The 14584-nt window shown below is 34.6% G+C and overlaps 1 protein-coding gene across 2 annotated transcripts in view; it reads left to right on the top strand.

Annotated features, from left to right (window-relative positions):
• The first annotated feature begins 11700 nt into the window (after positions 1 to 11700).
• LOC127847563 (histone-lysine N-methyltransferase PRDM9-like) overlaps positions 11701 to 14584 on the top strand; it is a 32351-nt gene continuing 29467 nt past the window's right edge. The window contains exon 1 of one of the 2 annotated variants that reach the window (XM_052379570.1): positions 11701 to 11855. The gene's annotated coding sequence lies outside the window, so the exon portion shown is untranslated. The remainder of the gene's footprint in view (positions 11856 to 14584) is intronic. The other variant, XM_052379569.1, reaches the window with a different exon arrangement.

Consider the following 14584-nt stretch of genomic DNA (forward strand, 5'->3'; position numbering starts at 1 on the left):
GGGGCATAAAAGAAACAAAAAATGTTTTCATGTCAGTGTAAGATCGTTTGTTATTTCACTCGTAATCATAGAGAAATAATATTTTCACTCGTGGCTGCGCTACTCGTGAAAATATATTTTCTATTATCACTCGTGAAGTAACAAACGATCTTACACTGAGTCTGACATGAACAAATATTCTCTATTTCTTTAACGAACTGCTAAATGAACAAAAAAAATAGCTACCGGTATTGCATTCATAGACGATCTACGTGTTGATTACACAATCTAATCTGACTCAAGCATTGCGCACGGATTTAAAAAAAAACCTAATATTTCGAAACTCTTTGAAAAACAAAGAAGAACAAGAGCTGTCTCCATAGGATGACATATGCCCCCGAAAAACGCTTTGATAGAAGTTTTGAGCATTTTTCGAAACCTAAACGCAGATTTCGAAACCTAAACGCGGACCCTACGTTCAAGGTCAAAGTCACAGGGGTCAAAATTTTTGTGCGTATGGAAAGGCCTTTTCCATATACTCATGCATACCAAATATGAAGGTTACATCTGAAGCTACATAGAGCATTTTTCGGAACCTAAACGCAAAGTGTGTCGGACATACAGACGAACGGACAGACGGGCAGTGCGATCACTATATGCCCTCTTTCGGGGGCATAAAAATTTCACACCGCTATGATATACTATATCACACGAAAATTCTGCAAACGGGTTTTAACATTTAAACCGCTGTTTGAGTAGAAATGAAATAACATCCAATGGATTGAAAAACTAAAATCAACTCTTTGTTTATCGTCAATTTTAGAAGAAGTATAAATAATTGAAGTATTTGTAATTGTATGATAATCGATTCCAAAGCAGCTTTTGAAGAGGTATAACATATTGATTTTGATGTGAACGGCATAGATTGGTCCCTTATAAAATGTCTACATTTGAATTACGACATTGATGTCAAGTACATCCGATCCATTTCAAAAGCCTCAACCACGGGAACCATATACAACGGTAACCTTGGTGCTAACATTGAAAACATAATCTGTTTTGCTAGTGCATATGCACCATGAGATTTTCAGTTACACAACTTCTGATTGGTAGCGTCGATTCATCCGCTCACCTTTCAACCTAAGCGCAGAGATTTGATTGTAATCAGCATGTGAGAGCATGGAACGACAACTCTGGGTGAAGATTTTTCACCTTTGTGTACCCGTAAGGATGAAGCCCATATTGACTCTTCCACGCAAACGCCAGCAAAGCCTAACCTCCGCGCAGAGATTTGACTGGAACCAGCATAGCTGAATCAAATCCCTGCCTTCATAACAAACCACGCTCTGATAGCCTAGCCACGTGGTAAATAGTTTTACCGTTGTTATTTTTACTTTTTTTAATTAAGGTAACTAATTCTTAGTATGAATCTAAATTTAAACACTATTTTCACAATATAAAAGAAAATGATACTACTTTTCATAATACAATACTCAAACAAAATAAATAAAATCCTACTAAATCTGGTAGGATTTTTTTGCGATGGCAGAGGTTGTAGGTGGGAGCAAGGAACGACAACTCAGCGTGGAGATTGAGCAAAGCCGTGAATAGCTTGATTTCTTATCGTCTCCTTGTAAACATTGTGTCATACGCCTCAACATCTCTACATCAGTTGGACTTTTATGTTATGCCCACCCTCACATATGGTCTTGATATTATATTAGTTAGTTATTGTAATATCCGAACTCTGGAACGCTTTCAAAAGAACATGATTAGAAACAAATTCAGTATTTGCATGCTTTGTCACCATAACCATTATATAGGACAGTTTTATCGAACTATCTCCTTTCGCACAATATTAACCGAAATGCTTATCAGAAGTATGCAGACAACGTCTAGGTCGAATACACGTTTTCAGCATCGTTTTATCAAACGGTACTATCGGTCAACGTAAAACCCACTATTTGTCGTCAGTTTCCACTTTATATATACGCAACCTAAGTGAAAAACCAAAAAATATTACAGTACATTAAGTCCTGTAAAGTTTTAGAATTTACGTGACCTAAAACAGATTTTACCGGGCCGTGTTATTCTTTTGCGTAAGAACAGAAGATACAATTAAAAATACAAAAAAATATCACTTAATTTAGATATGTTCTTTTATTACAATTGGCAAAGCTATCAATTAAAATTGCAAAACGCTTTGTAAAATGTTTTATACATTACATATATTTTTAAGCAGTCATGTTAAACAAACTAGTACTTAAACTGTTTACACTAGATAAATTATATTTGACACTGAAAAAATATGAAGTTAAGTTCAAAGTAAAATGCCACAATTATAGTTCATGCGTGAAGAATTACTCATGTGATTCGGATTAATTTTTTTTAAACTGTATAATCGGAGAGTTCGAGTCAGATGGCTTTTCCACAGAGATTATACGGATTCTTTTAACATTTCAACACAAAATAAAAACATTAAAAGCCCATAAACACTCACAATCAACGATTATTTCGTACAATATTTCGAAAAATAAAGTTAACACATAAAAATCAATGTTCCTTATAGCAATTGCCAAAATGTAAACGCTAAATGTGGTCTGGTTACACACACACGCACACACACACGCGCACACGCAAATACACACGCATGCACACACACACGCACACATGCGCGCGCACACACACACACACACACGCACGCATACGTGTCTACGGTGCCGACTGAGGCCACATGATTTTTGCCCACTACTGGGGACACCACTTTGCAAGCATGATATGACCTTCAACTTTTTTTTACATATATAAAGTTGATTTCCTTCCTATCCAGCTATTTATTTTTAGACTAACCAATAAGGATAAAACATTAAATTTGACAGCTAAATTGGGACAGTTGCTTGATACACTTCACACCGAGGACAGACCTATCACTGAGGACAAACCAACCACTTACACACAGCCAGTCAGGACTTCACACACCATTTTCTGAGAACATCACACACAAACATATTTTAAGTATAAAAAACTGTCTTTATATGAAAATGTATTATTTATCACTGTCTGTTACGTTATTTTTATAATAATTAATATTATTCTATAATATTTGACAACTTAGATTTCTCAAATATATCGGATATTTAAGTACATGCACTTTTGTTTGTTTCCAACTGGACAAAGCCCTACCACTGAGGACTTACACACCGTTGTCTGGGGACAAAGCACACAGTTTTTATTATATTGCTCCTCTTTCATTTCAAACCTGCGATTTTAGTCCCCTTGATATGAGGGGTTATTAGCCCGTAACGTAATAGTGTGCTTTTTTAAAAGTGTGATTAATAATGTTTTTCATTAATTTAATAATAAATAAGTTGCATTTGTATCATTACGTTTCAATCACCTCGTTGTAAATGGTTTCAAGTGAACGTGAGTACCGCATAGTCCACCCCTAACTAAGAAATGCATAATCAACTCTCTTCTGGCAATAACGTTTACTTACATCGCCATCTATCGAATCTACATTGAAAAAGAGAAATCTATTCGTCTAATTCAATTTGCTCATTCGATGGAAATTGAATTTTCAACAACATATGATGAAAGAACAGCATGAATTATGACGTTTCTGGGGTTAAATGGTTTAGCGACATTAAGAAAATTATTAAATTAGCGATAGCAATTACCTGAATTCGCGATAGTTATCACTTGCGCACACGATGGCTATTATGTGGGTTACGCTATTATAACGTGCGCTCTCGATAGTATCATATGCTCAGGCGATATTAGTAATCATGTTCTCATTAGAATTACGAGCGCGCGATATAATTACTATGTGAAGGTCTATCTTTGAGGTCGTGAGTGCGCGGTGCACAGGCCGATATACTGTAACTTGAGTTAAATGGTTCAGCGAACGCAGGACGCAGGACCAATAAAAACTGATTTTTATTTTTTAGCAACCGACCAATAGGGACAGTGTGACCCATCACTGAGGACAGTGTGATCCACAACTGAGGACAGTGTGACATGTCGAAATTGACATTGTATGACAGATAGACATGTCTATTAACAAATGTCTTAATTTAAAACATGGAAATATGCATATGCATTTGCAAAGTTGACAAGCTAGCTTCTAACAGACACTTAACATATCCTTATGTGTGTTGGTTTGGTGGCTGCTTTCTGCCATCTTTCTGGCGTATAAGCATGTTTGAAGGACGACAACACAACACGCCGATGGCTCCGACCCTAAAACTTTTCAAGCGCGTCTATGCAGCGCTTGCAGAGATTAAGATGCCACAGATGTGCTTCTACGGCGTTCCAAACGCACTCTCTTCAGTGCCTAGTGCAGGCTTCATATTCGATGTATTAGAAATAAGGTCGAAATAATCGCGGCGACATGGCGTTATATGCTTAGTCAACCCCAATAAGTTCCTGGCGACTGCACAACGAGCACCTTGGCGTTCTTCATATATCTTGGAGGTCGTGAGTGCGACGTGCAGACGCCGATATACTGTAACTTGGGTTTAATGGTTCAGCGACATTAAGAGAACTATTTCATTAGTGATAGTTATTTCTTGAGTACGTGGTAGTTATTACGTGCACACATAATAGTAATTATGTGAGTGACGCTATTATAACATGCGCTCTTGATAGTTTTACATGCGCAAGCGATAGTATTAATCATGTTCGCAATAAAATTTCGAGTGCACGCTTTAGTTACTAAGTGGAAACGATATACTGGTAGCTATTAAGTGCGCATGCGATAGCTATTACGTGTACACGCAAGATTGATTACGTGCGCATGCGATAGCTATTTTATCCCATTTTCACCGCGACATTGACGGTATAACACGTTGTGGGATATACTTGCTTGTATTCAACACTGTGGAATATACCTGTCGCGTGCACGGACTACTTTTTAAATGACGTCATGCGATATGCGCTAAAATTAGGTCGATATTGTTTGGTTCATTGATCGAATTTTAAGGTCACCCATTAGAAGAAAATGTGCATATTTTGCAGAAAAACATATATCTGACATATTCACCAAAAGAAATGTTGAAATAAAATATGAAATTACACGATTTTTGTTTTGTTATTTTTTTATTTATAACAAAGTCGACAAAACTTAAGCTTCAAAATTATACGACCTTCAACCTTTAAAACTAGTCATATGACATATTTTTTCGCCATCCGTATAATGAATCAGCTGATTGATGGCGTCATAAAATGACATACTTATTGCGTCATTTTCCCCATTTTTTTTGACGATTTATTATAAACGCGACTTATTTCACATTTTTTCTACATGCACTGTATGTCGACATATCTGAATTGTCAATTGATCACATTTTCCTTATTTCGTGTAATGTGCATTGTTTATAACCAAAGCATATACTTTTGACATTTAACTTAAATATTAAGAATGTACAACAAGCCATACACATATCGCACAGTTCATGAATAATCTGCTATGTTTGCTTTCCTATTTAATTCACGTTAGGCATAGAGCTGTGTTAAGTATAAGATGGTAAAAATAGCACCACACTGGAATTGGGAACGTCCCATTTTGTACACGGGTATTTTGTACTTATTTATCTGTTGTGTACTGGAATGTTTTCCATTCTTTGTGTATTTATATATTAAATTATTTTCTCGTACAATAAGGGCATTTACCATAGATAAATAAAACATTGTGCAAGTTTAAACATAATTATGTTTGTATGCAGAAATCTGCAAATGCAACCGAGTTTACCAACGGCTATTATTAGATAAACTGCTCCGGTTCATTTGAACAGCAGTAATGTAGAGTACATGACGTAGCGTGTGACGAAGAAGAAAGTTTATCGCGTTCATAAACTCATTTGAATAAAGTGATAGAATGGCATAAGGGTCTTTATTTAACTATGCTAAAATAATTATTAAAGACCCTAGATGCAAAATCGTCAATTATTGAGTTAAATGGATTATTAGATGGATTTTAAAGGATAATTAAAGGTAAGATACTAGTTCTTACGTGTTTTGATTTTTGTTTGTACTTTTGTCGTTCCCTGTTCTCGGGGAAATGATTTTAACATGGGCGCCATTGATGCATCGGATCACACACGGCATACCCATAACATTATATAAAAAACACGTTCTGCGCGTCCTTAAATTCGTCGTCCGACGTCGGAAAACGTATTGCCCTGTATATTTTGTCAAATAAAGTGTCAGTCGCTGCAATTGTCTGTTTACTCGTCAAAATTGTCAAGGTCTTCGATAGCTAAAGAAAATTCAGCGTACATTTTATTTAGTATTGAAAGACCTGTACAAAGTCGCGCCAGTCAAAAATCATAAAAAGCGACATTTAAAGTTATGATAGCCAGAACTAGGTCGTCGATGGTGTACATGTATGTTGACATCGACAGCATTTTGTCAGGAGCAATCGCCGCCATATTGGATTTGATCATTTTCTTTCGAAAATAAAATGAATTATAGTAAAGTAAAATCTTCTTTTCGCGGTCGTAATGTGTTAAAATTCGCATACTGCGTAAAATTGAATGTAGGCATATGGTGATATTTTTTACTTGTTTTACAGTTTGTGTGTGAATTTTTTAAAGACTATTTTGCGTACCAGAACAAATACATGTATATCACTACGCATGGTTACATGTGTTAGATTTTAAGCGCTTTTATGACTGAATTAAAATTATTGTTAAGGTTATTAGATCTATTTATGTTAAATGTCACGTTGAAAAAATCAAATGGGATAAATAGAATACTAGGATTAGCGTTGAATACAGAGAAGTTTATGTTGCTCGGCTCGAACACCGAAAGCGCTCGCCAAGGCTCGCGCTTCCGGCGTTCTAAGCCTCGCAACATAAACTTCTCTGTATTCAACGCTAACCTAGTATTCTCTATACAGACACACGCGATAGGTGATCAATGAGAATAGGTGTCTGATGATTCTTTAATTTTTACGTAAGCATGGGAAATATTTATTAAATGAAAATGACGGAGCGATAACGCGAGATTACGATGCAATTATGCCTAATCTCGCGTTTTAGACCTTGTAAATACAAAGGTCAAAACTTTGAAAACATGATGGGGGATTGCGATATTAGCCTATGATACTTTTGCGAGTTTGAATCGTGATCTCGCGTCATCGCGTCACATTATTTTGTGCTTACAATTGTGTGTTCGCGTTTTGCGAAACAATGAGTGTCATCAACGGAATGCTGTAACATAACCTTAATGCTTTACCCACCGCTATTTAATGCATACAAATATTAACAAGAGCTGTTATGTAATCTCCTTGCTGGGAGTACTTTTAAACAAACGGCAGTGACGAATACCACTGGGGCCGCCTTGCTCAGGCGCCGTATCTTTTCCGCATACATTAAACTATCTGAAGGTACTATAATTTAAAATCACGAACTTTATCACAACTTTATCATGTGCATAAATATTCAGAGTTTTTATTTAAGACTCAAAGGAACAATATAGCGTATAGACCGTTATATTAATATCATTAAACATCACGTCAATCATAGTGGTGACAACACTAACATGACATGGTAGAGTAAAACAATTTTCTAGCTGAAAATGTCTCGGATTTTAGTTATTCGTGTTTAAGTCTCGGACTCATAACCTCAATGTTTGTTAAAAGGGACGCAGGACCAAGAAAAATGGATTTTTATTTTTTTGCAACCGACCACTGAGGACAGTGTGACCCAAAACTGTGGACAGTGTGACCTGTCTGCATATATCTTGGAGGTCGTTAGTGCACCGTGCAAAGGCCGATATGCTGAAAATGTAATGGTTCAGCGACATTAAGAGAGCTATTTCATTAGTGATAGTAATAACGCGAATACGCGATAGTTATCACCAACAGACACGATAGTTATTATGTGCGTTACGCTATTATAACGTGCGCTCTTGATAGTATTACATACGCAGGCGATGATATTAATCATGTTCGCAATAAAATTACGAGCGCACGCTTTAGTTACTATGTGGGAACGATATAGCTATTACGTGCGCATGCGATAGCTATGACGTGTGCATGCAACAGTGATTACGTGCGCAATAATATTACCCACCGCTATTAAATGCATACACAAATTAAAAAGAGCTGTGATGTAATGTGCTTGCTAGGAGTTCTTTTAAACTAACAGCAGTAACGCATACCAGTGGGGCCGCCTTGCGCAGACGCTGTACCTTTTCCGCATAGATTGCACTATATGAAGGCAATATGATTTAAAATCACGAACAATTTCACAACTTCATAATTTTTATAAATATTCAGATTTTTTTATTTAAGACTCAAATAAATAATGAAGCGTATATACCGTTATATTATTGTCATTAAACATCACGTCCATCATAGTGTTGACAACACTAACATGACCAGGTAGAGTAAAACAATTTTCTAGCTGAAGATGTCTCGAATTTTAGTTATTCGTTTTTAAATCACGAATGCAGATTCTAAATGTTTGTTAAAAGAGACACAGGAACCAAGAAAAAATAATTTTTATTTTTTGGCAATCGACCACTGAGGACAGTGTGACCCATCACTGAGGACAGTGTGACCTGTCACTAATGACAGCGTATGACAGGTCAACATGTCTATTTAAAAATGTCGTAAGTTAAAACAGGAAATATACATATGCATTTGCAATGTTGATAAGCGAGCTTCTAACAGACGCTTAATATATTCTTATGTTTGTGGTTTGGTGGCTGCTTTCTGACATCTTATCGGCGTATAAGCCGGTTTGAAGGACGCCAACACAACACGCCGATGGCTGCGACCCTAACACTTTTCTAGCGCGTCTATACAGCGCTTGAAGAGATAAAAATGCTTAAGATGCGTTGCTACGGCGTTCCAAACGCGCTCTCTTCAGTGCATCTTGCAGACGTCATATTCGATGTATTTGAAATAAGGCAAAATAATCGCAGCGACATGGCGTTCTATGCCTAGTCACGGCGCCAAACGTTGCTGGCGACTGCATAACGAGCACCTTTGCGTTATTCATATATCTTGGAGGTCGTGAGTGCGCCATGCAAAGGCTCGCTATAGTTACTATGTGAGAATGATATAGCTAATACGTGCGCATGCGATAGCTATTACGTGTGCACGCCAGAGTGATAACGTGCGCATGCGATACCTATTACATGCACACGCGATAGCTTATCAATTTGAATAGGTGTCTGATGATTCGTTAATTTTTACACACGCTTAGGAAGTATTTATACAATGATTGCTTATCACATAGGGTACGATTTTTTAAACGAAATATTTAGTTTCATAATTGTAAAGAATTGTTAATGTGACTATTCGAGAGCATATAACATCATTTGCAGTAGTGAATCGTTATGAATGAAATATATATAGAGAAGAAATTCAAATATCGTCAATGACACTGTACTTGCGTATAGTTTTCATTTACGTGCACGGTTATCATTAGTGTAAAATTCTAGTTCGACTGCAGACGTCTATCGCAAAACGGACATTATGATTATCAATTCCTAACGATACCCATTTTATTTTTAAAACATTTCTATTTTTGAAGTACCCGTTAATTCTATTTAAGATATGAAATCAATTAAATGTAAAAGATTTGGAAACATCTGGCATGCAGCGAGTGACCTTCATTTATAAACTTAACAGGCTGCATCGTCGAATGAGCAACCAACTGTACAAAATATATCTGTACATTTATATACAATATTAAATCCGTAATAACTCGTAACAATTAGTTAATGTATTTATTCATGATTTTCAGATACAAGTCATTATTTTTCAAAAGAAGTGTGATATTGTTGTTAAGTTTTTGTCTGTACCGCTGCTTTTAAATATCAAAAAAGCCCCTTGATGATTTTTTACACTTGAAGGTATTTACAGCGGGGATTGGGTACCTGACCGTGTTTGTGCAAATATGGTTTGCGGACGTGTCCCCCCCCCCAAAAAAAACGTTTCCTCCCCAGACGTTTCCCCTCCAAGATGTTTCCTTCCCCAGACGTTTCCCTCATTTTAGTTTTAGTGCATCTCCCCCCCCCCCCCCCAAAAAAAAATAAATTTATAATTGTTTGGTTGAAGTAATATCTTGATTTATTATCAAAATGATTATTTTGCCTATGAAGTCTTAAATTAACTTTATCTATGAAGCAGCTTGTATGTTTTTTTTGGTTTTGGAATTCTGTTTTGGGGGTTTAACTGTGTAAGGATTGCACGTAAATCATTAGTAAGTGCATGTTGCTGTGCTAGTGGAATAAATGAAATATTCTCAAAATCTTACTGAGTATCTTATACATGTTGCTCATTTGGGAACACAAAGGCAATCAAGAATAATATGTAATCAAGACCCGTTTTGAATACACAATTAAAACCATATTTCAGTTTGAGTAAACCTGGGCAGGGTTGTGGAACTGTAGTTTTTTGTTGTTTTTAATCCAATTAAATAGGGTCAATTGATGAATTGAAAAATGGTAAAATCACATTTATATTAATTTCTAAACTGTTTTCCTTGTAACAGTTAAATATGATAAATAAATAAACGTTGTAACTGTCAATTTTTTTTTCATGCATTCATATGCTTATTATCAAATTATTGGATGTCACTGATATTTTATGTTTTACTAATAACTAATTTAAACTAATTAAAACAGAATTGCACTTTCCTTGCACATTATTTCATTATTAGTAATATAATAAGCAAATGTAATCAAAACTTATTGATATTTTAATAATTTAACTCACTGATATTAATAATATTAAAAAGCAAAAAATAATAATATATTTTTATTAAATGAATTTGTGGAATTTAAGGAAAAATTAATAACTTTACGAATAAAAAAAAATAATCATATAGTCAATTCAAAGCAATTCATTAATAATAATTAAAAAAGTAATAAACTATTTAAAAAAAATTGTATGATAATGTGCTAATCTCATCTTGTGAATGACTATCCCTCTTCAAAGGTGTCACCTAATTTCATCAATGCTGATTAAATGGCCTGTATATTGCACCATAAGTACCCCTTTATACAATAGCTGTTATATTGTAATATACACTTGCTAATCCATTGAAAATATTTTCATCCATGAGTTTCCTTTAATTTTTTAAGAATATTTTTGAGAGGTAACATCTGAGTACTACAATTCAATGTAAAATGTTCATACTAGCTGTATAAGGCAATTCTAATTTAAATGTTATATAACAATGTTATTTACTCAAAATAAAAATCCCAATATGATATTTATATAGTCAAAATAATTTGTTTTTCAGTTAAAATTTGAATGTAGTTATTATTCTTCATTAAACATCACAACTTATGGCTTATCTTCATAACGTCTAGGGGGGGGGGGACGTCTGCCACCCTGCAAATATGCACTATAAATTCATACTCGGAATCCCATTAATGTTTATATTTTAGTTTTTCACTACCAAACTTGGATAAAAACAATGTTTCATCAGTAAAATCAGTGTATTTTGCAATATATTCTATCTTAATATCCGCAGTATTTTGATAAATAGTTAAATAATATTAATGGGGATTTCGGGGGATTTCAGGGGAATTCGTTATTTACCCTAATTTCGGTATTTCTACAATAAATTTAGTCATCAATATTATATTTCAAGTTGCAGTAGATTAACTTTTCCCGCGTTGTGATATGGATTGATTTTCTGGTAGTTTCGTAACAAAGTCGGTCTATCTTCTTTCCTGTATATTTTGGTATATCCGGTACATTAATGCATTGGATTCATTGTTGTTGTTGTTTTGTAAAAATACATTTTATCAAAATCGGAAATCATTTGGAAATTCTCTGCTTCGTAACATCATAGATTTCACCAGTTTTAAGTCATAACAGAGAAGAGTTAATACAGGATTTCGGACGAAGGGTAACATCAGTGATTGGACAAATATGTTTTGCATTGTATTAACATTCAATCTTCATACATGATTGTAGTTCTTCTTGAATGCTCTTAGTCCAAATAATTAGACGTAAGCTACCCCGCTTACGTCTAAACGGCTACCGTCGTTTTCCTGTAGCAAATTGAGTTCAACTTAAACTTCAGTTTTTCTCGTTAAATCTTTGCTAATGCATAAAATTATCATTAATTAGACATAAATGTGAGCGATTACCTCTTAAATGTGTAAAAATTGTGCTTTTAAACCACTTATGTACATTTTTAAAAATAAACATTCACAACACACGAAGTGTGTTTGTCGTTTATAGAATTACATTAATAATCTTGAACGAAATTATTTTTTGAATAGGTTACAAAAAACCAATTGTTGTTGTACAACAAACCACATCACTTTTCAGCTTTCTGTACTTTTTAATTAAATGAAACCTATATGTGTGTGTTTAAACTACCAGTTGTATCACGGAGTGTATATTGATAGGAGATGATTCGAGTATTTGACCCTTACTGTAGTAAATTCAATCTTATGCAAAAACTATTCATCCGATTTTATTGGTTTATACGTTATCTTGTTGCTTATTAATTCCTCTTTCAAAAAATATACGTTTAAGTATACTCCCGTTGTTATTATTGGATTTATAGCGAGATAAACACAAGAAATACACATTTTATGTTTTACCACCGCACGTTTTACCGTATTGTGGCTATCGATCTTGTACAATTAGCGTACAGCGAAGCGCCGAGGTTATACATTTTGATGTACCCACTCACGTCTTTTGTTGAATTATAGTTTCATTTCTCGGCCGATTTTGACAAATTATATATCATTAGAAAGCTTACGTTACGTAGTAAACAGATATATAAACATATATTAAGTTTTTCTTCTGATTTCGACAGCCAGGCGAGTTATAACTTTAACTTTTGCAAATATCATACCGTATTGGAGTTTTAGAATCTAGATTTACGGTTGACATGTTCGTACTTAATACCAATTTGTAGCGTTCTTCTGATTTCGACAGCCCGGCGAATTATAACTTAAACTTTTGCAAATATTATACCGTTTTGGAGTTTTAGAATCTAGATTTACGGTTGACATGTTCGTACTTAATACCAATTTGTAGCGTTTATATTTGGAGTTCAGTTTTAAAAATAACATCTTGCTTAGGAGAATAGAATTCTGTATACGATAGAAAAAAAATGTTTAAAAACGAACGTAATTAAGGAATGAAGGCGGAAGAAAGTAGCGCGCGTTCCTAACGCACTGAACTGATGCTACGGTCTTGGCGATTATGCTTTTGTTTAGAAACCGGCCATTGAATTTCCTTTGCCACGATTATTATATTTTTTATGGAATATATTGTGGTATTTTGTTCACGAAACATATCAATAAAGCTTATTATAAATAAATCTTAATAAATTAACGATTTCAGCTCTTGTTTTTAACACAGAAAGGGTGATAAATTTATGATGAAACAGCGTACCGTATATAGCGGATCCTCTCGATTTTATTCGGCTTTGCATGCATGCTTGAAATAAAATTGGTGTCAAAAACATTCATCGTTTGCTGTTAATTATCAACGAGGGAATTATGTATAATTATATGAAATGTTATTTACCTTAAATTATCAATTTATTAAAGATTCTTGAAAATCACGGTCGGTGTTACGCGGGTCATTTCGTATTTTGACATCAGGGCATCATGTCCAACTATTCAAAATCAGATTTTTTCACTGGGACGATGACGGCTTAGATTTAGACAGGCAGACAGATAGTTTATTCAGACTTATACAACAGTACATCGTCTTCAACTCAAATATATAAATTATTTTTAGACGAATTGTTAGGTGATTACACATATAGCAGTGATGATTCTGAGACTGTTGGCATGTTTCTTATTCGTGTAATCTAGAGTCCGTGGTTTGAGCATTTTTATCGCGGTGTTCAATAAAAGATATCTCAATAATCTTGTTTATTGATAGATCTGTGGTTTTATTGCCCTGTGTTCAGCACAAACCAATTATCTCTTTATGATCAGATACTGTGCCGACCAATACTAAATAACACTATGGTGTCATACGCCACAGCAGGGACCTATACTTGTGATCATGGAGTCTTAGTGCAAGACTTAAAAAAGTGTTGTTTCGCTTGCGGTTGTTAAAGCCAAAACGGGGCTTCCCAGCTGGCACAGCTGCTGATATTTGGATCTGAATACCTAAACTTATTCAGACCTTATTCTTAACCGTTGCGCGTTTTACGATATCGGATTTTAGGCGGGAATACAACTCAGTGAAACTATTCAATTTCTTATACAACATTAAGCATATTAACAGTTATTGAAATTAACAATATCAGCGACATCTTTTTAAAGACTAAACACCTTTTCAAGTATCGAATTTAACATTTCAATAAAATATATTAATACCAAAAAAGGTTTCATTTAATATTGTTCACATTAAACCTTTAAATGAAAGTGTCGCTTTAACTATTTTCCGTGTCTTATTAAGCCGCGAATCGTTTGCTAAAAACAGTTAACAAAAAGGGCTACACGTTCTAATTCTTAATGAAATACAAAAATAAGTATAACATAATTATTAACGTCCATAAACACACACGGCAAGATAAAAGTTTTAATGGAAAACTAATATGACATTCCACTTAAATTATTATTTTCGTCTAAATCGAATACTATATATAGAGAAACA

This window comes from Dreissena polymorpha, chromosome 10 (genome assembly GCF_020536995.1).
Source record: "Dreissena polymorpha isolate Duluth1 chromosome 10, UMN_Dpol_1.0, whole genome shotgun sequence".
Lineage (NCBI taxonomy): Eukaryota > Metazoa > Mollusca > Bivalvia > Myida > Dreissenidae > Dreissena > Dreissena polymorpha.